Genomic DNA, 17,557 nt, shown 5'->3' on the forward strand with positions numbered 1-17,557 from the left:
ATTTGATGCCTAAGAAGATTTGTGAGGCTCTTTAAAGAATATTTATTGTTAGAACCCATGGTGCAGTGTGATGCCAAATCTATAAACACCACAGTCTAAACTTAGCACCAGGTCTTTCCATCTCAAAATGGCCTTGAAGTTGGCAAAGTGTCCATCTCTGCCGTGAGTATTAATGTCCAAAATGCCTCAAAGGGGATAATAAATATTAATATGTATTGGGCAAAAATTTCCGGTAGAGTAGATATTGAATTTGGTCTGTGGTACTGGAGCCATATGCCCTATTAAAACATGCTCAACATCAACGTTTGTGCCTGCCCTGATTCTGTTCGTCCAGATGAAGTTTTCTGGCCATGTTAAATATACTGTTGACAGCCGAAATCCAAATGTAAGCATATGGTTCCTAGCCTGGCTGTTTAATCAAATCCTGATATCCCCATATTTTGTTCGTCTCACAATACACATTCACAACTACTAATATGTTGTCAATATTTCCAATCTACTTAGTAGGCTCCATAACTGTTTTAGGAACCAGCACTAAGTTTTACTTCAAACATTTCAATCTATCACTAATGTAATTTTTTTAATGAATGTTATTAGTTTCATACAATCAAATCAAACCTCAAAAATGCAAGAACACCCAGAGTCTATTAAGCCCTCGATTAGGAAATGTCCCCAGTCACCAATTATAATGTTTTCTGCTTGCCAGTGAAATGCCATTTCCAATTTAAAAACAACAAAACAAAACAACAACAAAAAAACCTCACAAAAAAGAAAGAAAGAAAGAAACTCTGCTTATTCCAGGCCATGAATCCAGTACTAAATATCAGCCCATCTGTGTACTATATTATTATTCGCATACTTGTAATGAACATTACTGCTTTACTCACATATTTATGCCCATTTCTGTTCATTCTGTTATTAATTTGATTTTAAAATATTCTCTACTTTGGTACCATTTCAAAATGTCCCTATTAATGCTATTTACTTCTCCATTTCATCATTAAAATGAATGTAGATATGAAGTTCAAGATCAGGATTAGAGAATGCAATTTGGCAGATAATTTTCCTGCAAATTACAATTTCCTTTGTCTATTAGTGCAAAAGAGACATTGATCCTTCTCTGATATTACCCTTCCCCTTTTGCTGGCCATAGCATCCTTAGCACTTCTAAACAGAAATCATACAGTACTCTGGTTTTCTTGACAACGTTACCTTTTGTGACAGTACTCTCTCAGAAATGAAATTTGGTTTAGTAGCCCTATGTCTTGTTTCAAATAACTGAGAAAATATTTAGAAGCTAAGAATAGGTAAGTATGTCAACAAATATGGTGGGTTTGGTGGAGGGGAAGGGAACTTTCTACTTCTATCACTTTCTAATCACTAATGTTTGCAATTACATAATAAGGGAAAAAGCCTTTATTCAACATTTAGATAAGAGCTCACATTTCACTCTGCTGGAAAGGAATAGCGTAGCGTCTGAAACTCATAGGAGAGAGATTATTATACGTGTCCATATACACATGGTGCTAGGATCCATTACTGTGCTATAAAATAAAATGCACCCACCACAAAGGGGCTGGGTGCTGCTTTCAGGTAGCAATTTGAAAAATTGTGAACTTCTTCGAAACTGACTGGTTTTGACTAAAGTCGGCCCTCAGAATGAATATAACATTCAAATTGAACCAAGGTAAATGGACATGGTCTTACAGCATTTGCCACTATAATACCCAACCCCAAGGCCCCCTGCTCATGCACAAGCTGCATCAGCTTGACTGTGCTCAGAATAACCTGCTTCCTCATGGAAATCGCCAGACTCATCAAGCTCACCATAGGCCACCAATGGAAAGAATATTCTATATGCTTAATTCTGTATCCTCATGCCCAAGTGGACAACAATATGATTCAGTGTCCCATGCACCACTGTAAGTGTGAAGCCATTAAACAATGAAACCTTAGTGAAGCAGAAAACAGATGGCCTTTAATCTCAGCTCTCAGAGCCAATAGGATGTTTGAGCTCCAGAGTAGGGGCTGCATCCCAGAGTGCACAAAGCCATTTATGGGACTGGAAGAGAAAAACACTAGAATAATTTTTATTTTTTATCTTGACCTTTTTAAAATTCTGTTACCTGTGTGTTTGGAATGTACAGATTAATGCATGCATATAATTTATGATTTTATATATACAATAAGTATATATGTGCATCTGTATATACATGTGAGACTATGAGTAGGTATGATGATAAGGTTTGGGGGCCCATGCCCCTGGGACAAGAGTTCTATATAAGAATACAAGTTTTCCCAGCACACTTCAACCCAAAACTCTTCTCCCGTCAAAATTCAAGACATTTGCAAACCCCTCGCCACCACAATATTTCAGAACACTTATACACATTTGGGAGAAGCATTCTTCCCTAATTGTTGTGGGGTTTTTTGAGAGCAGTTCTCGGGGGAGAAAATGTCATATTCGAGAAGAATGACACTCCCAGTGTTCCACAGGATTTTGAATTGGCAAATAAAAACAAAAATGGAGCAGTATAAAAACGGTTAGTGAACAACTGTATCAAAGGGAGGGATGATGGAAGTAGGTGGGAGAGAAGACTCAACCTTTGTGTCAGTGGAACCCAAGAGAAAAATAGGTTGCTCTCAACCTGGTATCAGTAGTACCAGGAATCTACCAGATTAATGTGGGACACACACCTAGTCAAAGTGTATCAGCAGATGATTGAAACAAGCAAAACAACAACAAAAAACAGCTCGGTCAAAAATCTGCACAAATATCTTATCCTAGACATTCTACTCAGAGGTATTTAACACTAACCTAAGAATATTTCAATCAGAATATCACGCCATAGTTCCTGGAAGCATTCGTACGGGCCAAAGTCAATGTCCATCACCTGTGTCTCATTTTCCAGTGAATATCAGTTCTTATCAAAAAAATTGGTCAGATTTAAAAGATATTTCAAGTGCAATTAAAAGATATTTGAACCCGTTGGCTCCCAGTGATATTGGAAGTCACATTCTTATATAGATAAGTGGCACTTTTTGGTGAATTTCTGAAAGAGGTTCATTAACATGTGATTGAGTCACATCTTAGAGAATGGTCACATAACTTGACGAAATATTTTAAAAATATGTTTTGTGGGCGCCTGGGTGGCTCAGTTGGTTAAGCGACTGCCTTCGGCTCAGGTCATGATCCTGGAGTCCTGGGATCGAGTCCCACATCGGGCTCCCGGCTCAACGAGGAGCCTGCTTCTCCCTCTGACCCTCTCCCCTCTCATGCTGTTTCTCTCTCTCTCTCTCTCTCAAAGAAATAAATAAATAAAATCTTTTAAAAAAATAAAAATATATTTTGCTCTACCATGTCATTCTCTACTCTGCGATGCTAGGTGCGTGTATGTGTTATTTACTCTGGAACCACAGAGCTTTGTCATCTCACTTCCTCAGTTCCTCGTGACTTAAGCCAGGATTTGACAAACCAGCCTGCAGGCCAGTGCTCTTCTGCCACCTGTGTTCATATGACCTGCAAACTAAGAATGGTTTTCACATTTTTTAATGGTTTGGGGGAAAAAATCAAAAGAAAATATGTCATGATATGTAAAAAGTATGTAAAATTCAGATTTACCAGCGTCCATTAATAAAGTTTTCTTGAACACAGCCATGCCCATTACTTCACATGATGTCTATGAATGTTTTCACACTATCATGGCAGAGGTGAACTGTTGTAACACAGACTGATGGCCCCCAAGCCTAAAATATTTCTTCGTGGCTTCTTACTGAAAAAGCATGCTGACTCCCAATCTAAGCAGGCTAAAATCTGACATCATGACTTTTCACCTCTCATTTTAAGTCAGGCTACACTTGCCTTTTTATAGTCTATTTGAGTCTTTTAACAATTTTTCAAAGGAGATAAATTCTGAACGGCTTTACTGCGATTAGGTAAGAAAAGAAAGGCAGATTTATCTTACGCATCTAGAACTATTCTAATTGCCCACATGGGTCATTTGTTCTAATGCCTGCCTTTACCTTAATTAATTTTAGTGGGTAATTAAGATGCTAATTGATCCCACAATTGTACCACTCTCTGCATCCCTTTATCTGATACATCCTGATACCTGAGCCAGACCCGCTGATCTTATCAAATGATCTTATCAAAATGAGCTTAAGGACATGTTAAAATGGAATTAGATTGGCAGAGGAGATATTCTGTTCCCCTCTAAACACTGGCATGTCTCCCCTTTCCAAAATAGTATCTACTCAAGAGCTAGGCAGTCCTAGACTGAGGGCACTTTCAGAAATACTACTAGCGTGAAATTATGCCAGAAACATGGCTCCTCACATTGCACATGATCTAATGGGACAGCGGATCATCACACAGCAACTCAATCTCCTTAAAAAAAAAAAAAAAAAAAAAAACCACAAGGGATAAAAAATTGCAACAAAACAAACTAGATGGGATGAAACATATAGAACAGACATGGGGCTTGTGTCTTTTCTCTTTATAGTTTTTATCTCCCCTTTGAATATCCTCTTCTCTTTCCCTCCCAGCCAAGTGCTACTTCAAGTCAGAGCTTACATCACTGCCATAATGATGTCTTTTCTCTGTTATATCAAAGCATATTGCATGTGTCCTTATGGAAACACTTGTCACATGATACTACAGCTACTTTTTGCTGTGTTGCATTTTTAATTTGTCTGTATCCTCAGTTGGATGATTTGCTTTTCAGAGGAGGACCCATATTCTTTGCATCTTTGGTTCTCAACACCAGCCCAGTGTCAGGTGCATAGTAAGTACACAGTAAAAAGTAAGGGAAGTGATTTAACTTTTTTCTCTTTTACAATTTTAAGTATTTCTTTCAATAGACAGTCATTCCTCATTATCATTCCCACTAGTGAGATACTGATTACAACCCTACTCAAAGCAAATACTTAGCTATAAAATGGCAAAACAAAAAACAAAAAACAAAAAAACCTGATGTATTTCATTGAAGTAATTTATCATTAAAAGATTAAAATACTACTTACAGTATCATAGTGATTAACCGTTAGAGGGGAAATCAGAGTGTTCTCTCTCTCTCCCCCACCTCCCAAATCCCTTCCCCCAGTAAATACATTGTACATTGGTAGGAAAGCCTGAGACATCCACAACCCTTTCATATACCACCCGGGGCTGGTTAGGAACTCCCGCCCTCTCATGTGTTGTGTGTCTGGGGAGAGGCTGTGCCATCCACCACACAGGCCAGATCGTCCGCCCCCAGCCCTGCAACCAGCGGAAACTGGGCAGACCCCTCTCCTGGACCCCTGACTCTCCAGGGAGAAGCACAGGATTTGAGGATGGATGGACACTATTGGCCATGGTGATAGTGTCCAGGCTGCTTCTGCTAAGTGACTCCAGGTGCAACTTCTGATCCCAGAATTGTGCTTTCTCTTGGTTCCTGGCCATTCCGAGATCTGGCCTTGCAGCCTTGCTCTGACTCTCTAGCAATCTTCATCCAAAAAATTCCTAAGATGACAAGTCTTGCTTTCTCTGGCTCACAAACAAAAGTCTTGACTGATAAAGGTGGTACCAGATAAGACTATGCAAGCTAAGCTTAAATTGAGCTGAGTTTGGAAAAATGTCAGTGTATTTAGTGAATAATAATAATATTTTTTAGTAGTAATTATTTATTATTTCATTTCATTTTATTATTATAGTTTATTATTATTGTTGTAGTTTGTACATAGTAACCCTTCACTATGTGCATTGAATCCTCACAGAAGCCCTTTGAGATGAGGCAGTTCCCTCATTATGATCTTCTGTGGGTAAGAAAATGAAGACAGAGAAAGGATAAATCAGTGGTGTAGGGTCACATGGCTCATAAGGATGGAGCTTGGCTCCAAATCTAGGCAACCTGTCTTTATATTATTCATTCTCAATAATAATAATAATAATATAATCATTATTATTAATACCTGATATTTATTATGCACTTACTATGTATAAGTGCTGATGATTTATTCTTCATAATCTTGTATACCTTATAAAGTCCCTTCTAATCTTATCATGTATAATCCTTATTTTACACATAAGAAAACTGAAAAATAATAAGATTAAATGACTGGCCCAATTTACCATGCTAGGAATTGGTAAAACCAAGATCTGAACTCAAGCAGTCCCCACCCATACATACCCACTGGCCATCACGGACTCTCAGACAGGAGCTTTGCCACTGTGGAGACTCAAGCTCTAAAGCTACACTTGGATGAATTAGCTATGTGACTTCAGTTGTAACTTAGTTCCTTCACCTGTGAGATGGAAATAATATTAGCCACAACTAAGATAACATACATGGTTTTTATGAAAGAAAAATAAGATGTGATTTTCAAGTGTTTTGAAAAATGCTATTTGTGTGAACAGTTATTAGATTTTTTATGTTTAGAACTTTGAAAGGCTTTGCCGCATTGTTTATTGTTGTCGGGTTGGGGTATCTAAAAGAAATGTATGCATGGACGAGACCTATTTATGAAACAGCACTGAGTCCATTTTAGAGAGCTAGAACGTTCAGAATGCATAGGACAGCTCACACAACAAAGAACTATCCTGCACAAAATGTGAGTAGAGGGGTACCTGGATGGTTCAGTCAGTTAAGCGTCTGACTTTGGCTCAGGTCATGATTTCAGGGTCCTGGGATCAAGCCCTGCGTTGGGCTTCCTGCTCAGCAGGGTTCAGCTTCTCTCTCCCTCTGCCCCTCTCCCCACTCATGCTCGTTCTCTCTCTCCCTCTCTCTCAAATAAGTAAATAAAAATATATTTTTTTAAATTTCAATAGTGACAAGTTTGAGAATCCCTTGTTAAACCCCTTACATTGTTGTTATGTAGAACTTTGTTCCAGAAGACACTTTTGGCTGAGAACAGGGTATTTCTGTTTTGCTTTGTGCTTTTCTCTGAATTGGCATCTGGAGATTTTAAAGGACACATATCCATCTGAGTTGCATGTGAATAATTGGTAATTACCCAATGTAATTGCTCTTATGCAGGGCTTCTTGCCCAAATGACTAGATACAAATGCTACAGATGAATCACTTGATACATGATACCAAATTTCAATCAGGCAAATTGAAAGGAAATTCAAGTGGGAAAATTATTGTTTCTTTCTAAAACATGAGAACGAACACCAAAATATTCAGTAAGGACTCCAAGATGAAGGGGGAAAAATCGTAAGGTGAAGAGAGAGGAATGAAAATATTTCCCAACTTTAGCCCTGAAAAGCAAGAGAGAGGAAAGTACAGCTCAGTCAAAAATAAGATTCCTCTCCTAACCGAGAAGCAACCTCTTTTATTCCAACCCCCAAATTTTTTTCTCAGTACATACAATCCAAATGACCAACACTGTGACTGAAGCTCAAAGAGATAGTGCATCACATTGACTTCAGATTCTCAGTCCTCACATCCAATACATAACTGCTGTTGAGATACTGATGCTGCCACCGCTGTCCTTGGTCCTGAGTCTCAGTTTCTCCAACCTCATCCCCAATGGCTGGGTTTGTCCCAAGGTGCCATTATGGTACGTTAATACCCGCAACTACTTAGACCATTAGCAAGTACCTACTAAGACTGCGCTTCCAGAGAAGTGTCTGAATAGAGATAGAATGAGTCCCTATTTCCCTGGGTGCACATACCTCCACTAAAAACAAAAGAAAGCAAAATAATTCTTCCATGCCTTAAAATTTATAACTACATCATGTAAATGTCAAGGTAAGCATCAACATAATTTAGAAACTATGTCAGAGATGAAAGCAGTATGATTAACCTCCTCATTATCCTTCTATATCATATCAGATCGTATACCTGTAAGACAGGTTGAAATATCTTGAAGCATTTCTTAAAAGAAAAACATGATATTTTCTTAAAGAAATTAAATACTGACACCAATTTATAATAGGACACATATAGTATAATACAAATATCTTAAACTTTGTTTGGAAATACTATTGTAAATAAAACCATTTTTCTATCTTTCTTTTTTTTTTTTTTTAATAAGGCTCTGCAAGCTTTATTGTCAGATATTAGCTTTCATGTATCTCTTTCCCAGCCTTGTGGAATCATTCTGTAGATAATATGGCTATTAGAACAGGGGCTCTGCAAAAGGCTACCGACCTTCCAAGCCTTCTCTCAGGTTTCTGAGCTGTGTGATCTTGGACTTTCCTTAATCTTCCGCATCTTAATTCTTTTATCTGCCAGATAGGGATAATAATAGCATTTCATAGGTTATCATGAGGATCAAGTGAGTGATTTGGGAAAAGTGCTTAGAACAAGGCCAGGCACACAGTAGTGGTAGGAGTAGTGGTGGTGGTAGAGGTAGTAATAGTAACAGCATTACTATCATCCACATTAGCATTCCTGTTCTCCATTCAAGACATCTTATCTTGTTGCAAGACTTTTGCCTCTGCTACAAATACCACTTATAATATCATGCTCTTCAGATGTCGTTGTCCATATCCAGTGAATGCTAGAGGAATCACTCTCTAGTCTGGGACTAGGACATTTCCCATGTTGATTTTTTTCTGAACATGGAAACAGTCTCCTTTTTCATTCCCTATTTACAAGTGGAATCAGGTGACAGATTTTAATAGGCTCTGCTGGACGTCAGAGACCGTATATGAGGTACAGAGTGAGCAGAACAATTTATAACTTACAGACCTGGCAGCCTCTTCCATTTGAACAGTGATATCATTGCTCCCATCACATGCCCAACACTCCCTTCCCTGGATCTACTCCAGAAGTCTTCATGCTTTAGAATCTAAAAGCAGACTCACTCTTAACCCCAAATGAAGAGATGCTTTTTATTTCCCCTCTGTTTTATGTTCTTCTTCCAAATCCCTCTTTCAAAATGACTGACAATAGGGGCACCTGGGTGGCTCAGTTGGTTAGGCGTCTGCTTTCCGCTCAGGTCATGATCCCAAGGTCTGGGATCCAGCCCCCATGTTGGGTTCCCCACTTCTTCCTCTCTTTCCCACTCATGTTCTCTTTCACTATCTCTATCTCTCTCTCTCAAATAAATAATAATTTAAAAAATCTTTAAAAAAATGATTGACAATAAAAACATTGAATGTCCATGGGAAGGCTGATAGCAGAATGGTCTAACCCTATAAACTCAAAAATACAAGTAATATTTTCTATTAAAACTCTACAAATTTAGAATAGATTCAGATAAAACTGGCAAAATGGATCAATTTGGAAGAAAAGTATACTTCAATTTCAAACTCTTACTACTTGGTATCCAAAATTCAGGACATGAATAGATTCAGATAACTCAGTTGGTCCTCATTATCTGAACTCACTTCTGGAACTCTCACTATCCCACCTTAGAGACTGAATAGATCTGAATAGCAAGGGATAAATGCATTATAATAATAACATAGTTTAAAGTTGGTATATTTCCTAGAATGTGGAATTTTTCATTCTTACCTATGTTTCCCTCATTAAGGTATAATATACAAATTTACTTAATGAAGCTGGCATACTGTAATATAGAACTCTAGAAAGAGAGCACACCAAAAGGAGAGAGAGAAAAAAGGAGAGGAAATATAAAGAATAATAGGTCTCCCATGTTTGTTGTCTTTGGTTAAATGAGCATAATTTTGGATTACTATTTCCTTGCAAATAAAAAGCTAAAGATAATCAAATATAATATGTGATAATATATGTTCCTGTTCTTTGAAATGCCTGTTCCTAAGAGGAAAAAGATTAAAAATTTAACATAACATCTGAGGCCAAAAAATCCTTAATTAAAAAATCTTTCTAGTTTATTCTGTTTTTCAGATTATGTCTTTGATCAGCTTTTACCAAAATTAAGGTTTTGATTTATGCCATGTTTTGGATTCTTTCAATGTGATTATAAAAATACATCAATCTAAGAATGAATATGGAAGGACCTCATTTTGCTGACATTAGCTAAAATGACACCATTTAGAATATTTTTTAATAGTTTTTTCAGTAATTAAATAATAGAACTAATGTATATTCATGTGTCCATGAGCCAGGGCACTAGAATAATTAGTAGTACCAGCAGAAATCACGGCCATTGCAAACCTTCTGCTCTCCCCTGAGCCAGGTGATTCTTAGAACTCAGTCCCTTGAGTCAGTGGGTGGATCGGCCAGCTTAGAGAGAGTGAGTCAGATGGGAAATAAAGAGTCAGATCCCTGGGAAGGAGCACAAACCATGTAGAACAGATGCCCACACAGATGGAGGAAGAGGGGATGACCAGTGACCAAAGTATTCAAAGGACTTTGGGGTTTCTTGGACACAATAAGCTAATTGAACACAACATTAGAAAAATAAGCAATAGAACAGAAGCATGACACCTGTATCACCATAGGCAGATGATTTAACCTACACAATGCTCATTTTCTCACCTGTTAAGTAAGAAAGTTAGACTAGATGAATTGTAAATCTTTTTAATCCTCAAATTCAATGGTTTTATACAAAGAACTTCCTTTTACTCATTTGCATATAAAAACTCTCAACTATATTGGTTAGTAAAGGAAAATAGTGAACTACAAGATAAAAATAATCATCTAAAATGAGCTTTAGCCATCATAGTATGATGGCATTTATGGCAATAACTTTCTATTATGTTTTAAATACATTGTTTTTTGAATTAGCAATTTCACATCAAGGATGAATTGAAAAAGACAGTAGGTGACCCAGAGGCAAATGAGTAAGAGAACCTAAAAAGAATAAACAAATCCGTGTTTGTATCACATGCTTCTCATAAGTCATTACAAAAATCCATAAATTATGAGCTCCTTTATCTTGAGCCGTTGACCTTTAGACGTTGCCCATTCCATGTTGATAAAAATTCATCTGTTTATAAATAAGCCACTATTTCTTGAAGCACCTTGTCACCATTGCTTCATTAGCAATGAAGTGGAAATGAAGGCAATTGATTAAAGGTTTTCATATAAAAAGAAATATGTAATATTTTTAACTTCCCACAAATTCAATCTAAAGGTATAGTTTCAAGATCATAAAGTAAAGGTAAATGTGACATCACTTTAGGTAGAAGAAAATTAGATATCAGATCCATTTATTTGAACTTGATTTATTATGTAACCAATATGTTAATCTACTCATCTTCTGTCCTGAGGTCACAGAATTTGTTTAAATTTGCACTATTTAAAGAACAAAGGTGAGTTTTTCCACTTTCATAATGGTTTCTGTAGGATCATTTGTTCTCTGAGTCTCATTTTGTTACAAGTATTGAAATCAAGTTCGGGGCGCCTGGGTGGCTCAGTTGGTTAAGCAACTGCCTTCGGCTCAGTTCATGATCCTGGAGTCCCAGGATCGAGTCCCGCATCGGGCTCCCTGCTCGGCAGGGAGTCTGCTTCTCCCTCTGACCCTCCTCCCTCTCATTCTCTCTCTCTCAAATAAATAAATAAAATCTTTAAAAAAAAAAAAAAGAAAAGAAAGAAATCAAGTTCGTTTATGGCAACTCGGTTTTCATTGGCCATATCCAAACTAGTCATATAGAATGTGGGCTCTTTATGGTACATTGCAGTAAAAAGAATTGTCTTTTTCTTCTTATTCTTTAGTAGAAATTTACGTATTATTACTTGAACTACTTTGACATTGTACTTTATGTTATTTAAACTGTTAACCTTTTTGGCATGCAGCCTTCTAAGCTGGCTGACTGATCCTACTACTTCATTTTTATGAATGTCAGAATATCATTGTGTTAAAGGAAATCTCATTTTTATTACCTGGGTCCAACAAATGAAGTGGTTGTAAATGTGTTATGTGCAAGCCGTAGGTGCTAATAAAATTCATTTTCTGGAAGGAATGAAAGCACACCTAATAAGTCATCATTTCCCTACTGGTATTAGCGCATGAGCTGCATACTCGAGCAAGGGCAGAGAAGAAGGGAGAGTAGTAAGGCAAATAATTTCCTGGAAACTCAGAGTGCTCCCTCCAAAATATAAGCAAAAGAGCAGGAGTTCTAAAAAGATAAATATATTTCAACCAAGTGATTTTCTTCTGTTCTTTCTTCAGTGTCTTCATTACTTAACTAATAAGTTTATTTTTCTGGATTGGTTCTTTAGTGTTCCTGCAGTGTTCATTTTAGAGGGACTTTAATCAAAATGTTCAGGTTTTCATGTAAGTCTGCAAAGTCTCCTTATACTTTGTCACCAAATAAATGCCTACTTTGCATGTTTAGATCCCGAGAAGTTTCTGGATAAGATTTTTTAACCTGTCCTTTAGACGGGTTTGGGAAAATCGAGTTCCCACCCTTTGCTTGACCTCACTTTCTGCACTAGGCTTCTTCCGCACATAACTGCTTTTAAAAAGTTGTGACTGTTTCTTTTAATGATGGCAACAGAATTTTTTTTTCCAAATGCCCTTCTCTGACTTTGCTCCCAAAGAAAAAGGTGTCATGGTAGATGAAGCATAAAAAGAAAAATTCTTTTGAAAATTCTTCAAACACCAAATACCTCTTAGAAGTTTCATCTAAAGGTAAAGAAAAATAATTAGAGGTATAATACATCATTTTCTCCAATCATGCTTCTAATTAGCAAAGTCCTTTCCCCTCTGGTGCTACTAAAGGAAAAAGCCCTAGAAAGTATTTATTGACACAGCCTACACTGGTGGGTGCTGATCAGAAGTCATTCATGAATATCAGGAATATCAGATTTTTTTAAGACATTGCTGGTCACCAACAGAAAGAGGTAGATGAGGGCTACTGTGTTTCTCTCCTGCAATAGCACATTCATAAGATTGCTTACAGCGAAAAAAGCCTCTGATGGAATTCAGCCATGCCGACTGGAAGGTAAAAATAGTTACATATCCATTCACACATACAGTCATGTACCTGTTCTAAAAACCAAATCAAGTCTTTACTCTTTGACCTTAGAGGCACATAGACCCCACTTTGTCTAATAAGTTCATTCAAAGCAGATGTGACAATATCCCAGCAGCAGGATTTGGCTAATGAGCTAGGCAGAATCAAACTCCAAGATCCTCTGCATGCAGTAGCAACGGAAATGATGGGAATCCTAAGCTTACAGAGCACTATCTAGCAGATCTGTCAGCCTCACTAGATTCTTACACCCTGTTCACACAAGGGAGATCATCACTGCCTAATATTCCTATCAAAAGTCCAATGGCATTCTTTACAGAAATTTAAAAAAAAATCCTAAAATTTGTGTTGAAACACAAAAGACGCTGAATAGCCAAAGCAATCCTCAGAAAAAAGAACAAAACTGGAAGCATCACATTTCCTGATTTCAAACTATACTATAAACCTATAATAATCAAAACAGTATGGTTCTGGCATAAAAAGAGACACATGGACCAATGGAAGAGAATTAAGATGCAAAAAGTAAACCCCTGCATATACAGCCAACTAATATTTGACCAATGAGCCAAGAATACTCAGTATGGAAAGGGTAGTCTCTTCAAGAAGTGGTGTTGGGAAATATGGACAACCACATGCAGAGAAATGAAAGTGGACTCCTATCTTACACCACTCACAAAAAAAAAATTCAAAATGGACTAAAGACCAAACATAAGACCTGACATCATAAAACTCCTAGAAGAAAATCAAGAGGACAGCTCCTTGACATTGGTCTCATCAATGATTTTTAGATATGACACCAAAAGCACAAACAACAAAGAAAAAAACAAGTAAGTGGTATTACATCAAACTAAAAAGCTTCTGCACTGCAAAAGAAACAATCAATAAAATGAAAAGGCAACTTACAGGATGGTACAAAATACTTGCAGGCCATATATCTGGTACGGGGTTAATATCCAAAAAATATAAAGAACTAATACAATTCAGTAGCAAAAAAAAAAAAAAAAAAAATTCAAAAACCAATTTAAAAATGGACATGGGAACCTGGGTGGCCCAGTTGGTTAAGTGACCAACTCTTGATTTTGGCTGAGATCATGATCTCAGAGTCCTGAGATCTAGCCTGGCATCAAGCCCTCCCCACCCCCCAAAAGCCCTGCCTCAGCCTCCATGCTGGGAGTGGAGCCTACTTAAGATTCACTCTGCCCCTCCCCTACTCTCTTTCTCTCTCTTAAAAAAAAAAAAAATGGACAGCAGAATTGAATAAACATTATTTTAGTGGCGCCTGGGTGCCTCAGTTGGTTAAGTGACTGCCTTTGGATCAGGTCATGATCTTGGAGTCCCGGGATCAAGTCCTGCATCAGGCTCCCTGTTCAGTGGGGAGTCTTCTTCTCCCTCTGACCCTCTCCCCTCTCATGTGCTCTCTTTCTCTCTTATTCTCTCTCTCTCTCAAATAAATAAAATCTTTTAAAAAAAAATGAATAAACATTATTTTTTCAAAGAATGACCAATAGGTACATGAAAAGATGCTCAACATCTCTAATCACTAGGAAAATGCAAATCAAAATTACAATGATATATCATCTCATACCTGTTAGAATGGCTGACATCAAAAGACAAGTGGTAACAAGTGTTGGCGAGGATGTGGAGAAAACCCTGTGTACTGTTGGTGGGAATGTAAATTGATGCAGCCACTATCCCAAACAGTATGGGAATTCCTTAAAAAAAATTAAAAATAAAACTACCATTTCATCTAGGAATCCCATTCCTGGGTATATAGCCAAAGGAAATGAAAACAGGATATTGAAGAGATATCTGCACTCCCATGTTTATCGTAGAATTATTCACAATAGTCAAGATATGGATACAAAATAAGTGTGCATCAATAGGTGAATGGATAAAGAAAATGTATATATATACAATGGGATATTATTCATCCATGAGAAAGAGGAAATCCTGTCATGTGTGACAACAGGGATGGACCTTGAGGCATTGTGCTAAATGAAGTAAGTCAGAGAAAGATAAATACTTTATGATAGCCCTTATATGTGGGCTGATTTCATAGAAGCAGAGTGCAATAGTGATTATCAAGGGCTGGGGCTTGTGGGGGGAAGGGGCAGGAATGCAGAGATATTGGTGAAAGGGTACAAACTTGCAGTTATAAGATGAATCAGTTCTGGGGAACTAATGCATTGCGCTGTGATTATAGTTAACGATATACCATATTATATACTTGAAAGTTGCTAAGAGAGTGATCTTAAACGTCCTCACCACAAAAAAGAAATGGTAATTATATGACATAATGTATGTGGTATTAGCTAACACTATAATGGTAATCACATTACAATATATAATTATATTAAATTAACGCATCATACACCTTAAACTTACACAATGTTGTATGTCAACTATATTTCAATAGAGCTGGAAAAAATATTTCCAGCCAATTCACATATTTTGAGCATAATTATTTCACCAGTGTCCACTGTGCAAATTTTTTAACTTTCTAGGATTGATGAGAAAAAAGTTAGTTGGGATACTGTTATTCAGCCACCTCTGGAGACATCAGGCTTTAGTTTTTCAAGTGCGAACCAACCACTTCTGGATATATATTTCTGGCTAGAATACTATAAATGTTAATTAATTGGTCCAAGAGATAGAGTATATCCGTATGTGTTTGTGTGCACCCCACTGACTATTCCAAAGTATCTCAAAATAAATCACATTCAATATAGTAATTTTCGAGATTCAGAATGAATCACTCACTCAGCAAAAATTATGGATTTTCTGTACATTGTCCTAGATCTGACCTGAGAGATGTGAATTAAGGGTCACTGAATTAGTCCCTTTTCCCCCAAAATCCACCACCCCAATTACTGTAAATGCCACAAAGGAATAATCAACAAACATTTCGAATTGAATTGAATTGAATTGAATTGAATTGAATTGAATTGAACTGAACTGATTTAGGAAGAACAGAGTCTTCTCATACTCCTAAGCTCCAACACCAGAACAACCAACAACCGCATGGAGTCTAATTTATTGTTGATATAGTTTATTGCAAAGGCCAAGACCCCAGAGCCTTTATCCCAGGGCTCAGACTTTCCTTTAAATAAGATTACATTTTCAGAAAATGCCATCAGATATTTTATGTTTATAAAGCTTCAGATACCATGTATTTCTTCTGCCTTATTTTTTTCTCTGCTCCTTAAAAAAAAAAAAAAAAAAAAGTTTAAAAAAATTGCTAGGATCCTGCTAAGAAAAAAATATATTTTCAAAGAGAGAGGAAAAAAAAAAAAAAACTATTCACATTTGACAACTCTTGCTATAAAGATGTTCAAGAATCTGGAACAACCTCCTTCCCAAGCTCATTGACTTTTACTGCTGGCAGACAAATGAATGGTGACAGGTCCTTAGTGTTTAGCTTAGTGGGACATTTCTGCTCCGGTCCCAAACTATGTGACTCCTAGGAAACCTGCCAAACTTGAATGTTTCCTGCCAGGTCTAATCAATTTTACAACCAACCTCTTCTTAGTTGGGGCTCTATTTCTCATACCTGACTATTGAGAAGAGTCGTGGTTGGAGACAGAAACTTCTTTAGCTGTTCATGGTCAGAAGGAAAAGAGATTAAATTCACCCCCATCCTCTCGGTATTTAGCAGCAAAAGCAATTTAATTTCAACATCAACATTCACGGTGCATAGTGTTTGGTGTAACTGTCAATATTCAGGTGTGAGACAAGGATCATCTAACAGTGCTATGGGAATCTTTAACCACACTGCCGGTTTGTGCTGACTCTAGGTTCTTTCCTACCTTGCTTGAAACGATCACCTTTAGCCCTACTTCAGCTCACATCATTCTCTATACAGAACACTAGCATTAAATAACAATAATAAATGAAATTTTTGTCAAGTTGCTCATGTATGCTTATCTCTCCAACAAGCACACAAACTCTTTAAAACCAAAAGATTCACAATTGTATCCTTAACACTTAGCACTATGCCTGGTATGTTGTCAGAACCCTTGATGGGCCCAGGGGTCTTTAAACATTATGCATTTATTCCTATCCCTGCTAGCAAGTCCTCAGTCCGACAGATTTACCCAGTGACTCCACAGGCCCTAAGGATATGATATCCAAGCAGTGGGATAAATTCATCAGGAGCAGGAAAAAAGTGGCTTCTCTCTCTAGGATTTAAATATCAGAGAAGATGAGCAGAACAAAAGGGATGGGTATTTCCAGTGTTCTGTATTGAAATGGCAAGAACAAGCCTAGGTAGACTAGAAATGGCATGAGTTTGCTGCCAGGTTAAGAAAGGTGCCTGGCAATTTAGAGCAAGGGGACCAATAAGAGGAGGAATGGCACCAAGACAGGCTTCACTGAATGTGGCATAATGTTTTACATTGGCTCCAGCATGAAGGTATCATCAGGAAAACATTGAAAGCAAAAGAAATAAAGAACCAATTTCAAAAACAAAATGGCAAGTGAAAAATGTAACAAAATAAGATTTCCCTGATCTAAACAGAAAGTGTAAATCATTATGGTTAATACAGGCCAATTTTCCTAACCCTACCACTATTTGAATGTTAGATTCGCTATTAGCCATCCAATTAATCATAGTACAAATATGAAATATGATAGATGATAGATAGATAGATATAGATAGATAGATAGATAGATAGATAGATAGATAGATAGATAGATAGATAGATAAATCTACCATGACTTCAAAAC

This window comes from Mirounga angustirostris, unplaced genomic scaffold (genome assembly GCF_029215605.1).
Source record: "Mirounga angustirostris isolate CCGP_5_RB_7025 unplaced genomic scaffold, mMirAng1.0.hap1 SCAF_7, whole genome shotgun sequence".
NCBI classification, from domain to species: domain Eukaryota; kingdom Metazoa; phylum Chordata; class Mammalia; order Carnivora; family Phocidae; genus Mirounga; species Mirounga angustirostris.